We start from the raw sequence: 20213 nt of genomic DNA, 5'->3' as shown, positions 1-20213 counted from the left end.
TCCGCAGCAAGCGATCAGATTACTTTTTATTAGTGAAGGCGCGTCAGAGCCTTGATAAGTAAACTTACAAGGAGACATCCTAGGTCCATGAACCTTTTAGACCAGGTTCGGGGACTTCCCAGTACGAGATGTCTTTTGGCATCACAAATCAATAGATCAATATCTCAACAACAATCGCAATAACTAATCAGCATGCTAATCAATAACCTTTCATGAGAGTCAATAAAGTGAACACACCATGATCTTTCAGTCATGAATAACCACACCAATTTAGTTAAGTGTTAGGATATTTATTTCCCTACTGGTTACAATCTAAAGTCATTTCTGTTAATCTCATCAGCAATTCATCTCATTAGTAACTCTTCAGATTTGCAATTAGAAACGCAATTAATCAATGCATAGAGAATATTCACTCAGTATTAACACATAATTATTAAGAAGCAACTTAGCAAAGTCTCAGTAGTGCATGGTTCAACAAAGCAAGAACTCTGTCATTTGTCTATTTGCGTCAGATTTTAGTGAACACCTTAAATAACCTCGTATTAGCATCAGCATGTTGGGCTTCATGCAAAACAATTTAGCAAACACAAATTTGGAAAACATCTAACTATGGCCTCTATCAAAGAGCAGTTGGTACCTAGAAAGAAAAGGCAAACAGACAATTACAATTTTCATCAGATAGTTACCCATCCAACGGATCAGCAAACAGCGTCAGTCTTCGTTCTCGGGACATCAGTCGTTTGCATCATCAGCAAAGAAAGGACAGGGCAAAGTATCAGTATGGCATAGCTAAGGAACAAGAACTTCCCTCATATAGAGGAGAAGTAAGTATCAGGTAAGGAATAAGTAAAGGGTTATTTAGAGTAACAGGGCGAACAAACGGCAAAGTCTCAAACGAAATGGCCTAAATGGCTAAGTAGAATGGCAAAGAATGGCTTGGAGTGGAATGTCCAATAAATGCCTGATTTCTCCTCGGGTCATGTGGTTAAATCAAAACTGTCTAATTTACTCCTAATTCCTCAATGGATAATCATTGGTGCATCGCCATCTCTGTCCAATAATCTTCACCAGAGTTTTACACAAACCACAGTTCTCATGTCGTTGATTGGCCCATGTTATTGACGTTTTCATCGGTTGGAATGTCAGGTAAGAAAAGTTACATTTTACGCTACAGTCAGTAGTTCCATTGTTTTCTCCTACTCCAGGCAGCCTTGCACCTGTTACAAATTACCCTGTTGCATTCAGCAAGAATGTCTCCTTGAGCAAGTAGGGTCCCATGAGAAAGAATTTACTACAGCTACACACATCTCTAGCTTCTGGGAAAGTACAGTTTCATGTCCTTCAGGAAAATAGCACATTGCACGTTAGAAAAAGACAGTTCAATATGAGACCAGGCAGCTAGGCACAGACCTTCGCTAAACTAAGGCCTACTGCTTAATGAACAAACTCCTAATACATAACTCCAATTTTGATATGTTAATACAAATTAAAAACATTAGTACATAATTAATTCAGCATTAATAACTTTCATTAGTCTTCGTATACATTGGTAGCCACTCCCCGTGGGCACATTTCAAACGTGTGCATTATTTCTACGTTAACACATTTTTTATGCAGCTTCATTACACAATATATTGTAAGCTTTTCGTGTTAATATTAATTTTAAAAGACACACTCCAGCAATCCCTCCTCTGATGACTCTTGTCATCACACAAATCTTCCCTACTAATTTTACATACTAAAATTCCCTCATATCAATCTCTTCCCTTCTTGGTTTCCCCTTTGATCTTGCCCTGAATAATTTTTCCCTTTGTTTTTCTTCCCTCCTCCTATTATTTTTCGCCATCTTCAATTTTATTCTTTTACTAATTTTACATGCCACCCATGATCCAAATAAGCAATCTATAACAATCAATATCCCCTGTATTATTTTAGACAATATCCCATGCCAAATGTTACTAATCCAATTTCCCACTTAAGCAAATCCTTTCCCAACCTTTTTCCAAACACCTGGTTCTTTCAAATCCTTCAAGTCCGTACTATCCCTAGTCAAGTTAGTAAGCATACTTCTAATCTCATTACTATTATCTGGTATGTAAGCGCAACAATTACACCCATTGAGCAATCTACAAACTCTGCCATTTTTCACTAAAAGAATGTCTAAAGCAAGCCTGTTTTGAAGAGTATTAGCCCCCTCCGCAGCAAGTTCAGTATCCATCAGGAGTATAGCCCCTGAAAAGTTTGTCAGCATGTTATCCTCAATAGTAGACAACTTTTGAATCTTTATGGAGTTCATAATAACTCCCACTGAAGAAATTATCGTCCCAAATATGTCTCCTACTACACCAGCAGCAGTCTCTTTCTTATGTCTAGTACGATGTAATTCAGACAATTTTGGTAACCTTTTCAAATCGTGAAGTTGATATATCTTTGGGAAAACTATCCCCAAATAACATGTCCCATACTATCCCTTTGGAAGACGGTAATAAGCATTAAGTCCACATATATAATAAATCCCGGGGATTGCTGGATCCTGTCCATTTAACATGAACGTCCATTTACTCTGAAACAAAAACACACGCTTACATTCACTCATTCCCACAAACACATTGTCATAGTATGATTTCGTCTTGGATATGCAAAGCTTTCCTACATGTAGTGCGTCTAAAGCTAACTTCCCTTGTTCTCTAATTGCACTATAAGCGTCACTACTAGCAAAGGCCCGTTGCTGTAATCCTTTCTCTAGTTTACCCTTCAATGCCCTTCTTCTCTCTTCCGTGTGATCTAAAAAGCTTTTCTCTACAGGTGTAAGCAAACATGGCAAATTATTGTGGTGTGCATAAGATGTACTAATTGTTAATGTCGCCTGAAAGAATCGTTTAACTAACTTTATGCTATAGTACTTAGCTAACCCACTCACATCCTCTATGATAGGCACATTAGAAAACACAAGATCATGATTTGAGTAAAAATATTGAATCTCTTCCTGGTTATAGAATCTTGTTAGTAACAGACTACAACGTATCCCATATGTTAATGACAGTCTATGACAGGTAACCCCCTCTTGTACTGAAACAGGAATCTGTGTACACACAAAACAATCTTTTGCATTCATTGTGTCAACATACTCACTCAGCAAGCGATAGAAAACATCAGTGGATAGTTCCCCTTTCGAGTTAGTTCCCTCATGCAAGTATCTTGTATCCAGCTCAAACCTCTCCCAAGCTGTTAGTGCAGTGGTAGTCTCAGGAATTGTAGCATTGTTAGTCCCACTTTTATCCATTAGTGTCATACTCACAACCACGACCCTAATGAATATTTATTACATGAACCTTTTTTGCAAAAGTATTTGGTTCAAGTAAATTTATAGTGTCGGGATTCAAGCCCACGGCTCCAGAGAGACTGGAGCCTAAATCTAGCCAGTTTAGCCTGCTCAGCCACGCTACCTCACATCTACAAGCTCACAACTATAGTAACTTGGCCAAACACTGTGGACACCCGCTGTGGTGACCTGGCTATGCAGGGTAACGCAGCATTCACCGACAGTTGAGCGAGTTACAGGTGAAAAGCAAAGTATAATAACTGTCTGCATATAATATATGTCTTTCCTTATTTATTCTTCTTCCCCATTGTATGTTTGCTCTCTGCTTTAGAAACGCGAGCTGTCATCACTGCAAGGAAACGTATCACACAGCGTTCTACTGTTTACACTCACTGAACTTTCAGCATCAAAGTGACCCCTCTCGTCGCCTCTATAGTTAGACTTCAAGACAGCTGGTTTGTTTACCGATACAATTCTTGTCACCTTAGGTTGTGGTTTTTTAAAATAAGAAGGCTCGGTCCCACTGTCTGGCTACCCTTATATATATACGTCACCACTTTACATAGTCTCACCTCTCGCTATGTGGATCGTAGGTGCAGAAGGCAGAGAGTGAGACACTGATGCAGACAAAATACGTTTGTGAGTTGAAAAATACTGGCAGCGGCGGGATTCGAACCCACGCCTCCAAAGAGACTGGAGCCTTAATCCAGCGCCTCAGACCGCTCGGCCACACTACCCTGTGCAAACCTGCTTCTGTAAGCTTTCTGAAGTGAGATGTTCTGTTGTATAGGGGAGTTGGAGAATAAGGGTGTATAGCCTGTGAAGTGATCCTAGGAAAGTCAACGCCAACAGCAGCAGGCACGTGATACATTCAGTAGGTCAGGATTGGCCCCGGGCCATGGGAGGTGTCAGGGAGCGCCAGTCCTGAGAGTCCGTAGGAAGACAACCCTTACATTGGCGTCCCGCACGCGCTGCTTCTCTTTCTTTAAGGATAAGGAATCAAACTATCTATGTCCCTCAACTTACCAACCCTCCGCCTCAGGAAAGATTTTTTGATTCATGAGCAGAACCCAGCTGGCGCTGTTTACAGTAATGCCTAAGCACAGTACTCAACTGAGCGGTGTTTCCAAACTGAGCCGTTGTACTGCCGAAAATACCATGGGATATGTCATTTAACTTTCACATAAAATAGGGTTAACCCAGCCCTACCACATACTAAAAACTAAAGACGGAACAATAAACCGACGAGGATGGGATTCGAACCCACGCGTGCAGAGCACAATGGATTAGCAGTCCATCGCCTTAACCACTCGGCCACCTCGTCTTCAAAACACCATGTTTCAGGAGTACAAAATATGGTAGCCAAAATGTGTTCTATTAGGTGATAGTTGTCTAAACATAATAAAGAGCACATATTTACAGATTGTTATGGTAACTTGTTGTCTTCAGCTTTGCTCTATACGACCTTGTTGTCCATCCCTACTTCAGCTTGAATTTATATGTTAAATGTAGTGTAATCATGAAAATTACACTTTCCAAACGTGTTCTATCCATATGTGATGTACTATCACACTACCCTCAAATGAGCTAAGATTGCTTTAATTCAGTTGTACGTGGATTTAAAGTGCAATTTCATACAAATATTGTACTGGTATGGCGCTTTCGAGTCTCTAGGTGTCAGTTATTGGTGGTGTGCTTACATGTCAACATTAGGCAGCAAATAGTACACAATTAAGGAAAACTGCCTTCCCATTTAATGTGCATTGTTCTGCAAAAAGTTTTAAGTAGGAGAAAGTAAAACTTAGTTTATAAAACCACCTAAACTGGGAGTATTGCCGCTACAGCTAGGACACTTCAGTTTAAAAACGTACGTGCATCAACAAGAAATATTTTTGCGCTAAATAAATTGCTGTCCGACTACTCACGTAATGCATAAAACTGAGGCAGTCGTAATTACAATACATTGAAGTAATATTTTGGTAGTTTTTGTTGACGATGACTCCGCAGCAAGCAATCAGATTACTTTTTATTAGTGAAGGCGCGTCAGAGCCTTGATAAGTAAACTTACAAGGAGACACGCCTAGGTCGATGAACCTTTTAGACCAGGTTCGGGGACTTCCCAGTACGAGATGTCTTTTGGCATCGCAAATCAATAGATCAATATCCCAACAACAATCGCAATAACTAATCAGCATGCTAATCAATAACCTTTAATGAGAGTCAATAAAGTGAACACATCATGATCTTTCAGTCATGTTAGGATATTTATTTCCCTACTGGTTACAATCTAAAGTCATTTCTGTTAATCTCATCAGCAATTCATCTCATTAGTAACTCTTCAGATTTGCAATTAGAAACGCAATTAATCAATGCATAGAGAATATTCACACAGTATTAACACATAATTATTAAGAAGCAACTTAGCAAAGTCTCAGTAGTGTATGGTTCAACAAAGCAAGAACTCAGTCATTTGTCTATTTGCGTCAGATTTTAGTGAACACCTTAAATAAAATCGTATTAGCATCAGCATGTTGGGCTTCATGCAAAACTATTTAGCAAACACAAATTTGGAAAACATCTAACTATGGCCTCTATCAAACAGCAGTTGGTACCTAGAAAGAAAAGGCAAACAGACAATTACAATTTTCATCAGATAGTTACCCATCCAACGGATCAGCAAACAGCGTCAGTCTTCGTTCTCGGGACATCAGTCGTTTGCATCATCAGCAAAGAAAGGACAGGGCAAAGTATCAGTATGGCATAGCTAAGGAACAAGAACTTCCCTCATATAGAGGAGAAGTAAGTATCAGGTAAGGAATAAGTAAAGGGTGGTTTAGAGTAACAGGGCGAACAAACGGCAAAGTCTCAAACGAAATGGCCTAAATGGCTCAGTAGAATGGCAAAGAATGGCTTGGAGTGGAATGTCCAATAAATGCCTGATTTCTCCTCGGGTCATGTGGTTAAATCAAAACTGTCTAATTTACTCCTAATTCCTCAATGGATAATCATTGGTGCATCGCCATCTCTGTCCAATAATCTTCACCAGAGTTTTACACAAACCACAGTTCTCATGTCGTTGATTGGCCCATGTTATTGACGTTTTCATCGGTTGGAATGTCAGGTAAGAAAAGTTACATTTTACGCTACAGTCAGTAGTTCCATTGTTTTCTCCTACTCCAGGCAGCCTTGCACCTGTTACAAATTACCCTGTTGCATTCAGCAAGAATGTCTCCTTGATCAAGTAGGGTCCCATGAGAAAGAATTTACTACAGCTACACACATCTCTAGCTTCTGGGAAAGTACAGTTTCATGTCCTTCAGGAAAATAGCACATTGCACGTTAGAAAAAGACAGTTCAATATGAGACCAGGCAGCTAGACACAGACCTTCGCTAAACTAAGGCCTACTGCTTAATGAACAAACTCCTAATGCATAACTCCAATTTTGATATGTTAATACAAATTAAAAACATTAGTACATAATTAATTCAGCATTAATAACTTTCATTAGTCTTCGTATACATTGGTAGACACTCCCCGTGGGCACATTTCAAACGTGTGCATTATTTCTACGTTAACACATTTTTTATGCAGCTTCATTACACAATATATTGTAAGCTTTTCATGTTAATATTAATTTTAAAAGACACACTCCAGCAATCCCTCCTCTGATGACTCTTGTCATCACACAAATCTTCCCTACTAATTTTACATACTAAAATTCCCTGATATCAATCTCTTCCCTTCTTGGTTTCCTCTTTGATCTTGCCCTGAATAATTTTTCCCTTTGTTTTTCTTCCCTCCTCCTATTATTTTTCGCCATCTTAAATTTTATTATTTTACTAATTTGACATGCCACCCATGATCCAAATAAGCAATCTATAACAATCAATATCCCCTGTATTATTTTAGACAATATCCTATGCCAAATGTTACTAATCCAGTCTCCCACTGAAGCAAATCCTTTCCCAACCTTTTTCCAAACACCTGGTTCTTTCAAATCCTTCAAGTCCGTACTATCCCTAGTCAAGTTAGTAAGCATACTTCTAATCTCGTTACTATTATCTGGTATGTAAGCGCAACAATTACACCCATTGAGCAATCTACAAACTCTGCCATTTTTCACTAAAAGAATGTCTAAAGCAAGCCTGTTTTGAAGAGTCATAGCCCCCTCCGCAGCAAGTTCAGTATCCATCAGGAGTATAGCCCCTGAAAAGTTTGTCAGCATGTTATCCTCAATAGTAGACAACTTTTGAATCTTTATGGAGTTCATAATAACTCCCACTGAAGAAATTATCGTCCCAAATATGTCTCCTACTACACCAGCAGCAGTCTCTTTCTTATGTCTAGTACGATGTAATTCAGACAATTTTGATAACCTTTTCAAATCGTCAAGTTGATATATCTTTGGGAAAACTATCCCCAAATAACATGTCCCATACTATCCCTTTGGAAGACGGTAATAAGCATTAAGTCCACATATATAATAAATCCCGGGGATTGCTGGATCCTGTCCATTTAACATGAACGTCCATTTACTCTGAAACAAAAACACACGCTTACATTCACTCATTCCCACAAACACATTGTCATAGTATGATTTGGTCTTGGATATGCAAAGCTTTCCTACATGTAGTGCGTCTAAAGCTAACTTCCCTTGTTCTCTAATTGCACTATAACCGTCACTACTAGCAAAGGCCCGTTGCTGTAATCCTTTCTCTAGTTTACCCTTCAATGCCCTTCTTCTCTCTTCCGTGTGATCTAAAAAGCTTTTCTCTACAGGTGTAAGCAAACATGTCAAATTATTGTGGTGTGCATAAGATGTACTAATTGTTAATGTCGCCTGAAAGAATCCTTTAACTAACTTTATGCTATAGTACTTAGCTACCCCACTCACATCCTCTATGATAGGCACATTAGAAAACACAAGATCATGATTTGAGTAAAAATATTGAATCTCTTCCTGGTTATAGAATCTTGTTAGTAACAGACTACAACGTATCCCATATGTTAATGACAGTCTATGATAGGTAACCCCCTCTTGTACCGAAACAGGAATCTGTGTACACACAAAACAATCTTTTGCATCCATTGTGTCAACATACTCACTCAGCAAGCGATAGAAAACATCAGTGGATAGTTCCCCTTTCGAGTTAGTTCCCTCATGCAAGTATCTTGTATCCAGCTCAAACCTTTCCCAGGCTGTTAGTGCAGTGGTAGTCTCAGGAATTGTAGCATTGTTAGTCCCACTTTTATCCATTAGTGTCATACTCACAACCACGACCCTAATGAATATTTATTACATGAACCTTTTTTGCAAAAGTATTTGGTTCAAGTAAACGTAAAGTGTTGGGATTCAAGCCCACGGCTCCAGAGAGACTGGAGCCTAAATCTAGCCAGTTTAGCCTGCTCAGCCACGCTACCTCACATCCACAAGCTCACAACTATAGTAACTTGGCCAAACACTGTGGACAGCCGCTGTGGTGACCTGGCTATGCAGGGTAACGCAGCATTCACCGACAGTTGAGCGAGTTACAGGTGAAAAGCAAAGTATAATAACTGTCTGCATATAATATATGTCTTTCCTTATTTATTCTTCTTCCCCATTGTATGTTTGCTCTCTGCTTTAGAAACGCGAGCTGTCATCACTGCAAGGAAACGCATCACACAGCGTTCTACTGTTTACACTCACTGAACTTTCAGCATCACAGTGACCCCTCTCGTCGCCTCTATAGTTAGACTTCAAGACAGCTGGTTTGTTTACCGATACAATTCTTGTCACCTTAGGTTGTGGTTTTTAAAAATAAGAAGGCTCGGTCCCACTGTCTGGCTACCTTTATATATATACGTCACCACTTTACATAGTCTCACCTCTCGCTATGTGGATCGTAGGTGCAGAAGGCAGAGAGTGAGACACTGATGCAGACAAAATACGTTTGTGAGTTGAAAAAATACTGGCAGCGGTGGGATTCGAACCCACGCCTCCAAAGAGACTGGAGCCTTAATCCAGCGCCTTACACCGCTCGGCCACACTACCCTGTGCAAACCTGTTTCTGTAAGCTTTCTGAAGTGAGATGTTCTGTTGTATAGGGGAGTTGGAGAATAAGGGTGTATAGCCTGTGAAGTGATCCTAGGAAAGTCAACGCCAACAGCAGCAGGCACGTGATACATTCAGTAGGTCAGGATTGGCCCCGGGCCATGGGAGGTGTCAGGGAGCGCCAGTCCTGAGAGTCCATAGGAAGACAACCCTTACATTGGCGTCCCGCACGCGCTGCTTCTCTTTCTTTAAGGATAAGGAATCAAACTATCTACGTCCCTCAACTTACCAACCCTATGCCTCAGGAAAGATTTTGTGATTCATGAGCAGAACCCAGCTGGCGCTGTTTACAGTAATGCCTAAGCACAGTACTCAACTGAGCGGTGTTTCCAAACTGAGCCGTTGTACTGCCGAAAATACCATGGGATATGTCATTTAACTTTCACATAAAATAGGGTTAACCCAGCCCTACCACATACTAAAAACTAAAGACGGAACAATAAACCGACGAGGATGGGATTCGAACCCACATGTACAGAGCACAATGGATTAGCAGTCCATCATCTTAACCACTCGGCCACCTCGTCTTCAAAACACCATGTTTCAGGAGTACAAAATATGGTAGCCAAAATATGTTCTATTAGGTGATAGTTGTCTAAACATAATAAAGAGCACATATTTACAGATTGTTATGGTAACTTGTTGTCTTCAGCTTTGCTCTATACGACCTTGTTGTCCATCCCTACATCAGCTTGAATTTATATGTTAAATGCAATGTAATCATGAAAATTACAGTTTCCAAACGTGTTCTATCCATATGTGATGTACTATCACACTACCCTCAAATGAGCTAAGATTGCTTTAATTCAGTTGTACGTGGATTTAAAGTGAAATATCATACAAATATTGTACTGGTATGGCGCTTTCGAGTCTCTAGGTGTCAGTTATTGGTGGTGTGCTTACATGTCAACATTAGGCAGCAAATAGTACACAATTAAGGAAAACTGCCTTCCCATTTAATGTGCATTGTTCTGCAAAAAGTTTTAAGTAGGAGAAAGTAAAACTTAGTTTATAAAACCACCTAAACTGGGAGTATTGCCGCTACAGCTATGATACTTCAGTTTAAAAACGTACGTGCATCAACAAGAAATATTTTTGCGCTAAATAAATTGCTGTCCGACTACTCACGTAATGCATAAAACTGAGGCAGTCGTAATTACAATACATTGAAGTAATATTTTGGTCGTTTTTGTTGACGATGACTCCGCAGCAAGCGATCAGATTACTTTTTATTAGTGAAGGCGCGTCAGAGCCTTGATAAGTAGACTTACAAGGAGACATCCTAGGTCGATGAACCTTTTAGACCAGGTTCGGGGACTTCCCAGTACGAGATGTCTTTTGGCATCACAAATCAATAGATCAATATCTCAACAACAATCGCAATAACTAATCAGCATGCTAATCAATAACCTTTCATGAGAGTCAATAAAGTGAACACACCATGATCTTTCAGTCATGAATAACCACACCAATTTAGTTAAGTGTTAGGATATTTATTTCCCTACTGGTTACAATCTAAAGTCATTTCTGTTAATCTCATCAGCAATTCATCTCATTAGTAACTCTTCAGATTTGCAATTAGAAACGCAATTAATCAATGCATAGAGAATATTCACTCAGTATTAACACATAATTATTAAGAAGCAACTTAGCAAAGTCTCAGTAGTGCATGGTTCAACAAAGCAAGAACTCTGTCATTTGTCTATATGCGTCAGATTTTAGTGAACACCTTAAATAACCTCGTATTAGCATCAGCATGTTGGGCTTCATGCAAAACAATTTAGCAAACACAAATTTGGAAAACATCTAACTATGGCCTCTATCAAAGAGCAGTTGGTACCTAGAAAGAAAAGGCAAACAGACAATTACAATTTTCATCAGATAGTTACCCATCCAACGGATCAGCAAACAGCGTCAGTCTTCGTTCTCGGGACATCAGTCGTTTGCATCATCAGCAAAGAAAGGACAGGGCAAAGTATCAGTATGGCATAGCTAAGGAACAAGAACTTCCCTCATATAGAGGAGAAGTAAGTATCAGGTAAGGAATAAGTAAAGGGTGGTTTAGAGTAACAGGGCGAACAAACGCCAAAGTCTCAAACTAAATGGCCTAAATGGCTCAGAAGAATGGCAAAGAATGGCTTGGAGTGGAATGTCCAATAAATGCCTGATTTCTCCTTGGGTCATGTGGTTAAATCAAAACTGTCTAATTTACTCCTAATTCCTCAATGGATAATCATTGGTGCATCGCCATCTCTGTCCAATAATCTTCACCAGAGTTTTACACAAACCACAGTTCTCATGTCGTTGATTGGCCCATGTTATTGACGTTTTCATCGGTTGGAATGTCAGGTAAGAAAAGTTACATTTTACGCTACAGTCAGCAGTTCCATTGTTTTTTCCTACTCCAGGCAGCCTTGCACCTGTTACAAATTACACTGTTGCATTCAGCAAGAATGTCTCCTTGAGCAAGTAGGGTCCCATGAGAAAGAATTTACTACAGCTACACACATCACTAGCTTCTGGGAAAGTACAGTTTCATGTCCTTCAGGAAAATAGCACATTGCACGTTAGAAAAAGACAGTTTAATATGAGACCAGGAAGCTAGGCACAGACCTTCGCTAAACTAAGGCCTACTGCTTAATGAACAAACTCCTAATACATAACTCCAATTTTGATATGTTAATACAAATTAAAAACATTAGTACATAATTAATTCAGCATTAATAACTTTCATTAGTCTTCGTATACATTGCTAGACACTCCCCGTGGGCACATTTCAAACGTGTGCATTATTTCTACGTTAACACATTTTTTATGCAGCTTCATTACACAATATATTGTAAGCTTTTCATGTTAATATTAATTTTAAAAGACACACTCCAGCAATCCCTCCTCTGATGACTCTTGTCATCACACAAATCTTCCCTACTAATTTTATATACTAAAATTCCCTCATATCAATCTCTTCCCTTCTTGGTTTCCCCTTTGATCTTGCCCTGAATAATTTTTCCCTTTGTTTTTCTTCCCTCCTCCTATTATTTTTCGCCATCTTCAATTTTATTCTTTTACTAATTTTACATGCCACCCATGATCCAAATAAGCAATCTATAACAATCAATATCCCCTGTATTATTTTAGACAATATCCCATGCCAAATGTTACTAATCCAATTTCCCACTGAAGCAAATCCTTTCCCAACCTTTTTCCAAACACCTGGTTCTTTCAAATCCTTCAAGTCCGTACTATCCCTAGTCAAGTTAGTAAGCATACTTCTAATCTCATTACTATTATCTGGTATGTAAGCGCAACAATTAAACCCATTGAGCAATCTACAAACTCTGCCATTTTTCACTAAAAGAATGTCTTAAGCAAGCCTGTTTTGAAGAGTCACAGCCTCCTCCGCAGCAAGTTCAGTATCCATCAGGAGTATAGCCCCTGAAAAGTTTGTCAGCATGTTATCCTCAATAGTAGACAACTTTTGAAACTTTATGGAGTTCATAATAACTCCCACTGAAGAAATTATCGTCCCAAATATGTCTCCTACTACACCAGCAGCAGTCTCTTTCTTATGTCTAGTACGATGTAATTCAGACAATTTTGGTAACCTTTTCAAATCGTCAAGTTGATATATCTTTGGGAAAACTATCCCCAAATAACATGTCCCATACTATCCCTTTGGAAGACGGTAATAAGCATTAAGTCCACATATATAATAAATCCCGGGGATTGCTGGATCCTGTCCATTTAACATGAACGTCCATTTACTCTGAAACAAAAACACACGCTTACATTCACTCATTCCCACAAACACATTGTCATAGTATGATTTGGTCTTGGATATGCAAAGCTTTCCTACATGTAGTGCGACTAAAGCTAACTTCCCTTGTTCTCTAATTGCACTATAACCGTCACTACTAGCAAAGGCCCGTTGCTGTAATCCTTTCTCTAGTTTACCCTTCAATGCCCTTCTTCTCTCTTCCGTGTGATCTAAAAAGCTTTTCTCTACAGGTGTAAGCAAACATGTCAAATTATTGTGGTGTGCATAAGATGTACTAATTGTTAATGTCGCCTGAAAGAATCCTTTAACTAACTTTATGCTATAGTACTTAGCTACCCCACTCACATCCTCTATGATAGGCACATTAGAAAACACAAGATCATGATTTGAGTAAAAATATTGAATCTCTTCCTGGTTATAGAATCTTGTTAGTAACAGACTACAACGTATCCCATATGTTAATGACAGTCTATGATAGGTAACCCCCTCTTGTACCGAAACAGGAATCTGTGTACACACAAAACAATCTTTTGCATCCATTGTGTCAACATACTCACTCAGCAAGCGATAGAAAACATCAGTGAATAGTTCCCCTTTCGAGTTAGTTCCCTCATGCAAGTATCTTGTATCCAGCTCAAACCTCTCCCAAGCTGTTAGTGCAGTGGTAGTCTCAGGAATTGTAGCATTGTTAGTCCCACTTTTATCCATTAGTGTCATTCTCACAACCACGACCCTAATGAATATTTATTACATGAACCTTTTTTGCAAAAGTATTTGGTTCAAGTAAACTTATAGTGTTAGGATTCAAGCCCACGGCTCCAGATAGACTGGAGCCTAAATCTAGCCAGTTTAGCCTGCTCAGCCACGCTACCTCACATCTACAAGCTCACAACTATAGTAACTTGGCCAAACACTGTGGACACCCGCTGTGGTGACCTGGCTATGCAGGGTAACGCAGCATTCACCGACAGTTGAGCGAGTTACAGGTGAAAAGCAAAGTATAATAACTGTCTGCATATAATATATGTCTTTCCTTATTTATTCTTCTTCCCCATTGTATGTTTGCTCTCTGCTTTAGAAACGCGAGCTGTCATCACTGCAAGGAAACGTATCACACAGCGTTCTACTGTTTACACTCACTGAACTTTCAGCATCACAGTGACCCCTCTCGTCGCCTCTATAGTTAGACTTCAAGACAGCTGGTTTGTTTACCGATACAATTCTTGTCACCTTAGGTTGTGGTTTTTTAAAATAAGAAGGCTCGGTCCCACTGTCTGGCTACCCTTATATATATACGTCACCACTTTACATAGTCTCACCTCTCGCTATGTGGATCGTAGGTGCAGAAGGCAGAGAGTGAGACACTGATGCAGACAAAATACGTTTGTGAGTTGAAAAATACTGGCAGCAGTGGGATTCCAACCCACGCCTCCAAAGAGACTGGAGCCTTAATCCAGCGCCTTAGACCGCTAGGCCACACTACCCTGTGCAAACCTGCTTCTGTAAGCTTTCTGAAGTGAGATGTTCTGTTGTATAGGGGAGTTGGAGAATAAGGGTGTATAGCCTGTGAAGTGCTCCTAGGAAAGTCAACGCCAACAGCAGCAGGCACGTGATACATTCAGTAGGTCAGGATTGGCCCCGGGCCATGGGAGGTGTCAGGGAGCGCCAGTCCTAAGAGTCCGTAGGATGACAACCCTTACATTGGCGTCCCGCACGCGCTGCTTCTCTTTCTTTAAGGATAAGGAATCAAACTATCTATGTCCCTCAACTTACCAACCCCCCGCCTCAGGAAAGATTTTTTGATTCATGAGCAGAACCCAGCTGGCGCTGTTTACAGTAATGCCTAAGCACAGTACTCAACTGAGCGGTGTTTCCAAACTGAGCCGTTGTACTGCCGAAAATACCATGGGATATGTCATTTAACTTTCACATAAAATAGGGTTAACCCAGCCCTACCACATACTAAAAACTAAAGACGGAACAATAAACCAACGAGGATGGGATTCGAGCCCACGCGTGCAGAGCACAATGGATTAACAGTCCATCGGCTTAACCACTCGGCCACCTCGTCTTCAAAACACCATGTTTCAGGAGTACAAAATATGGTAGCCAAAATGTGTTCTATTAGGTGATAGTTGTCTAAACATAATAAAGAGCACATATTTACAGATTGTTATGGTAACTTGTTGTCTTCAGCGATGCTCTATACGACCTTGTTGTCCATCCCTACTTCAGCTTGAATTTATATGTTAAATGTAATGTAATCATGAAAATTACACTTTCCAAACGTGTTCTATCCATATGTGATGTACTATCACACTACCCTCAAATGAGCTAAGATTGCTTTAATTCAGTTGTACGTGGATTTAAAGTGCAATATCATTCAAATATTGTACTGGTATGGCGCTTTCGAGTCTCTAGGTGTCAGTTATTGGTGGTGTACTTACATGTCAACATTAGGCAGCAAATAGTACACAATTAAGGAAAACTGCCTTCCCATTTAATGTGCATTGTTCTGCAAAAAGTTTTAAGTAGGAGAAAGTAAAACTTAGTTTATAAAACCACCTAAACTGGGAGTATTGCTGCTACAGCTATGACACTTCAGTTTAAAAACGTACGTGCATCAACAAGAAATATTTTTGCGCTAAATAAATTGCTGTCCGACTACTCACGTAATGCATAAAACTGAGGCAGTCGTAATTACAATACATTGAAGTAATATTTTGGTAGTTCTTGTTGACGATGACTCCGCAGCAAGCGATCAGATTACTTTTTATTAGTGAAGGCGCGTCAGAGCCTTGATAAGTAAACTTACAAGGAGACACGCCTAGGTCGATGAACCTTTTAGACCAGGTTCGGGGACTTCCCAGTACGAGATGTCTTTTAGCATCGCAAATCAATAGATCAATATCTCAACAACAATCGCAATAACTAATCAGCATGCTAATCAATAACCTTTAATGAGAGTCAATAAAGTGAACACACCATGATCTTTCAGTCATGAATAACCACACCAATTTAGTTAAGTGTTAGGATATTTATTTCCCTACTGGTTACAATCTAAAGTCATTTCTGTTAATCTCATCAGCAATTCATCTCATTAGTAACTCTTCAGATTTGCAATTAGAAACGCAATTAATCACTGCATAGAGAATATTCACACAGTATTAACACATAATTATTAAGAAGCAACTTAGCATAGTCTCAGTAGTGTATGGTTCAACAAAGCAAGAACTCAGTCATTTGTCTATTTGCGTCAGATTTTAGTGAACACCTTAAATAACCTCGTATTAGCATCAGCATGTTGGGCTTCATGCAAAACTATTTAGCAAACACAAATTTGGAAAACATCTAACTATGGCCTCTATCAAACAGCAGTTGGTACCTAGAAAGAAAAGGCAAACAGACAATTACAATTTTCATCAGATAGTTACCCATCCAACGGATCAGCAAACAGCGTCAGTCTTCGTTCTCGGGACATCAGTCGTTTGCATCATCAGCAAAGAAAGGACAGGGCAAAGTATCAGTATGGCATAGCTAAGGAACAAGAACTTCCCTCATATAGAGGAGAAGTAAGTATCAGGTAAGGAATAAGTAAAGGGTGGTTTAGAGTAACAGGGCGAACAAACGGCAAAGTCTCAAACGAAATGGCCTAAATGGCTCAGTAGAATGGCAAAGAATGACTTGGAGTGGAATGTCCAATAAATGCCTGATTTCTCCTCGGGTCATGTGGTTAAATCAAAACTGTCTAATTTACTCCTAATTCCTCAATGGATAATCATTGGTGCATCGCCATCTCTGTCCAATAATCTTCACCAGAGTTTTACACAAACCACAGTTCTCATGTCGTTGATTGGCCCATGTTATTGACGTTTTCATCGGTTGGAATGTCAGGTAAGAAAAGTTACATTTTACGCTACAGTCAGTTGTTCCATTGTTTTCTCCTACTCCAGGCAGCCTTGCACCTGTTACAAATTACCCTGTTGCATTCAGCAAGAATGTCTCCTTGAGCAAGTAGGGTCCCAGGAGAAAGAATTTACTACAGCTACACACATCTCTAGCTTCTGGGAAAGTACAGTTTCATGTCCTTCAGGAAAATAGCACATTGCACGTTAGAAAAAGACAGTTCAATATGAGACCAGGCAGCTAGGCACAGACCTTCGCTAAACTAAGGCCTACTGCTTAATGAACAAACTCCTAATACATAACTCCAATTTTGATATGTTAATACAAATTAAAAACATTAGTACATAATTAATTCAGCATTAATAACTTTCATTAGTCTTCGTATACATTGGTAGCCACTCCCCGTGGGCACATTTCAAACGTGTGCATTATTTCTACGTTAACACATTTTTTATGCAGCTTCATTACACAATATATTGTAAGCTTTTCGTGTTAATATTAATTTTAAAAGACACACTCCAGCAATCCCTCCTCTGATGACTCTTGTCATCACACAAATCTTCCCTACTAATTTTACATACTAAAATTCCCTCATATCAATCTCTTCCCTTCTTGGTTTCCCCTTTGATCTTGCCCTGAATAATTTTTCCCTTTGTTTTTCTTCCCTCCTCCTATTATTTTTCGCCATCTTCAATTTTATTCTTTTACTAATTTTACATGCCACCCATGATCCAAATAAGCTATCTATAACAATCAATATCCCCTGTATTATTTTAGACAATATCCCATGCCAAATGTTACTAATCCAATTTCCCACTTAAGCAAATCCTTTCCCAACCTTTTTCCAAACACCTGGTTCTTTCAAATCCTTCAAGTCCGTACTATCCCTAGTCAAGTTAGTAAGCATATTTCTAATCTCATTACTATTATCTGGTATGTAAGTGCAACAATTACACCCATTGAGCAATCTACAAACTCTGCCATTTTTCACTAAAAGAATGTCTAAAGCAAGCCTGTTTTGAAGAGTATTAGCTGCCTCCGCAGCAAGTTCAGTATCCATCAGGAGTATAGCCCCTGAAAAGTTTGTCAGCATGTTATCCTCAATAGTAGACAACTTTTGAATCTTTATGGAGTTCATAATAACTCCCACTGAAGAAATTATCGTCCCAAATATGTCTCCTACTACACCAGCAGCAGTCTCTTTCTTATGTCTAGTACAATGTAATTCAGACAATTTTGGTAACCTTTTCAAATCGTGAAGTTGATATATCTTTGGGAAAACTATCCCCAAATAACATGTCCCATACTATCCCTTTGGAAGACGATAATAAGCATTAAGTCCACATATATAATAAATCCCGGGGATTGCTGGATCCTGTCCATTTAACATGAACGTCCATTTACTCTGAAACAAAAACACACGCTTACATTCACTCATTCCCACAAACACATTGTCATAGTATGATTTGGTCTTGGATATGCAAAGCTTTCCTACATCTAGTGCGTCTAAAGCTAACTTCCCTTGTTCTCTAATTGCACTATAACCGTCACTACTAGCAAAGGCCCGTTGCTGTAATCCTTTCTCTAGTTTACCCTTCAATGCCCTTCTTCTCTCTTCCGTGTGATCTAAAAAGCTTTTCTCTACAGGTGTAAGCAAACATGTCAAATTATTGTGGTGTGCATAAGATGTACTAATTGTTAATGTCGCCTGAAAGAATCCTTTAACTAACTTTATGCTATAGTACTTAGCTACCCCACTCACATCCTCTATGATAAGCACATTAGAAAACACAAGATCATGATTTGAGTAAAAATATTGAATCTCTTCCTGGTTATAGAATCTTGTTAGTAACAGACTACAACGTATCCCATATGTTAATGACAGTCTATGATAGGTAACCCCCTCTTGTACCGAAACAGGAATCTGTGTACACACAAAACAATCTTTTGCATCCATTGTGTCAACATACTCACTCAGCAAGCGATAGAAAACATCAGTGGATAGTTCCCCTTTCGAGTTAGTTCCCTCATGCAAGTATCTTGTATCCAGCTCAAACCTCTCCCAGGCTGTTAGTGCAGTGGTAGTCTCAGGAATTGTAGCATTGTTAGTCCACTTTTATCCATTAGTGTCATACTCACAACCACGACCCTAATGAATATTTATTACATGAACCTTTTTGGCAAAAGTATTTGGTTCAAGTAAACTTAAAGTGTTGGGATTCAAGCCCACGGCTCCAGAGAGACTGGAGCCTAAATCTAGCCAGTTTAGCCTGCTCAGCCACACTACCTCACATCTACAAGCTCACAACTATAGTAACTTGGCCAAACACTGTGGACACCCGCTGTGGTGACCTGGCTATGCGGGGTAACGCAGCATTCACCGACAGTTGAGCGAGTTACAGGTGAAAAGCAAAGTATAATAACTGTCTGCATATAATATATGTCTTTCCTTATTTATTCTTCTTCCCCATTGTATGTTTGCTCTCTGCTTTAGAAACGTGAGCTGTCATCACTGCAAGGAAACTTATCACACAGCGTTCTACTGTTTACACTCACTGAACTTTCAGCATCACAGTGACCCCTCTCGTCGCCTCTATAGCTAGAGTTCAAGACAGCTGGTTTGTTTACCGGTACAATTCTTGTCACCTTAGGTTGTGGTTTTTTAAAATAAGAAGGCTCGGTCCCACTGTCTGGCTACCCTTATATATATACGTCACCACTTTACATAGTCTCACCTCTCGCTATGTGGATCATAGGTGCAGAAGGCAGAGAGTGAGACACTGATGCAGACAAAATACGTTCGTGAGTTGCAAAATACTGGCAGCGGTGGGATTCGAACCCACGCCTCCAAAGAGACTGGAGCCTTAATCGAGCGACTTAGACTGCTCGGCCACACTACCCTGCGCAAACCTGTTTCTGTAAGCTTTCTGAAGTGAGATGTTCTGTTGTATAGGGGAGTTGGAGAATAAAGGTGTATAGCCTGTGAAGTGATCCTAGGAAAGTCAACGCCAACAGCAGCAGGCACGTGATACATTCAGTAGGTCAGGATTGGCCCCGGGCCATGGGAGGTGTCAGGGAGTGCCAGTCCTGAGAGTCCGTAGGAAGACAACCC

General features: G+C 39.7%; 5 non-coding genes across 5 annotated transcripts; all 5 read right to left on the bottom strand.

Annotated features, from left to right (window-relative positions):
- Positions 1-3977: 3977 nt before the first annotated feature.
- Positions 3978-4059, bottom strand: TRNAL-AAG (transfer RNA leucine (anticodon AAG)). Its single transcript has one exon. It is a non-coding gene; the product is annotated as a tRNA-Leu (tRNA).
- Positions 4060-4564: 505 nt separating this feature from the next.
- On the bottom strand, positions 4565-4646 carry TRNAS-GCU (transfer RNA serine (anticodon GCU)). The gene has a single exon. It is a non-coding gene; the product is annotated as a tRNA-Ser (tRNA).
- Positions 4647-9275: 4629 nt separating this feature from the next.
- Positions 9276-9357, bottom strand: TRNAL-AAG (transfer RNA leucine (anticodon AAG)). Its single transcript has one exon. It is a non-coding gene; the product is annotated as a tRNA-Leu (tRNA).
- A 505-nt stretch (positions 9358-9862) lies between these two features.
- On the bottom strand, positions 9863-9944 carry TRNAS-GCU (transfer RNA serine (anticodon GCU)). The gene has a single exon. It is a non-coding gene; the product is annotated as a tRNA-Ser (tRNA).
- Positions 9945-14597: 4653 nt separating this feature from the next.
- On the bottom strand, positions 14598-14679 carry TRNAL-AAG (transfer RNA leucine (anticodon AAG)). The gene has a single exon. It is a non-coding gene; the product is annotated as a tRNA-Leu (tRNA).
- Positions 14680-20213: the final 5534 nt, after the last annotated feature.

The sequence above is a fragment of the Pleurodeles waltl genome, chromosome 12 (genome assembly GCF_031143425.1).
Source record: "Pleurodeles waltl isolate 20211129_DDA chromosome 12, aPleWal1.hap1.20221129, whole genome shotgun sequence".
NCBI classification, from domain to species: Eukaryota; Metazoa; Chordata; class Amphibia; order Caudata; family Salamandridae; genus Pleurodeles; species Pleurodeles waltl.
Note: the sequence above shows the minus strand (reverse complement) of the source record. Positions and strands in the feature narration are given on the sequence as shown.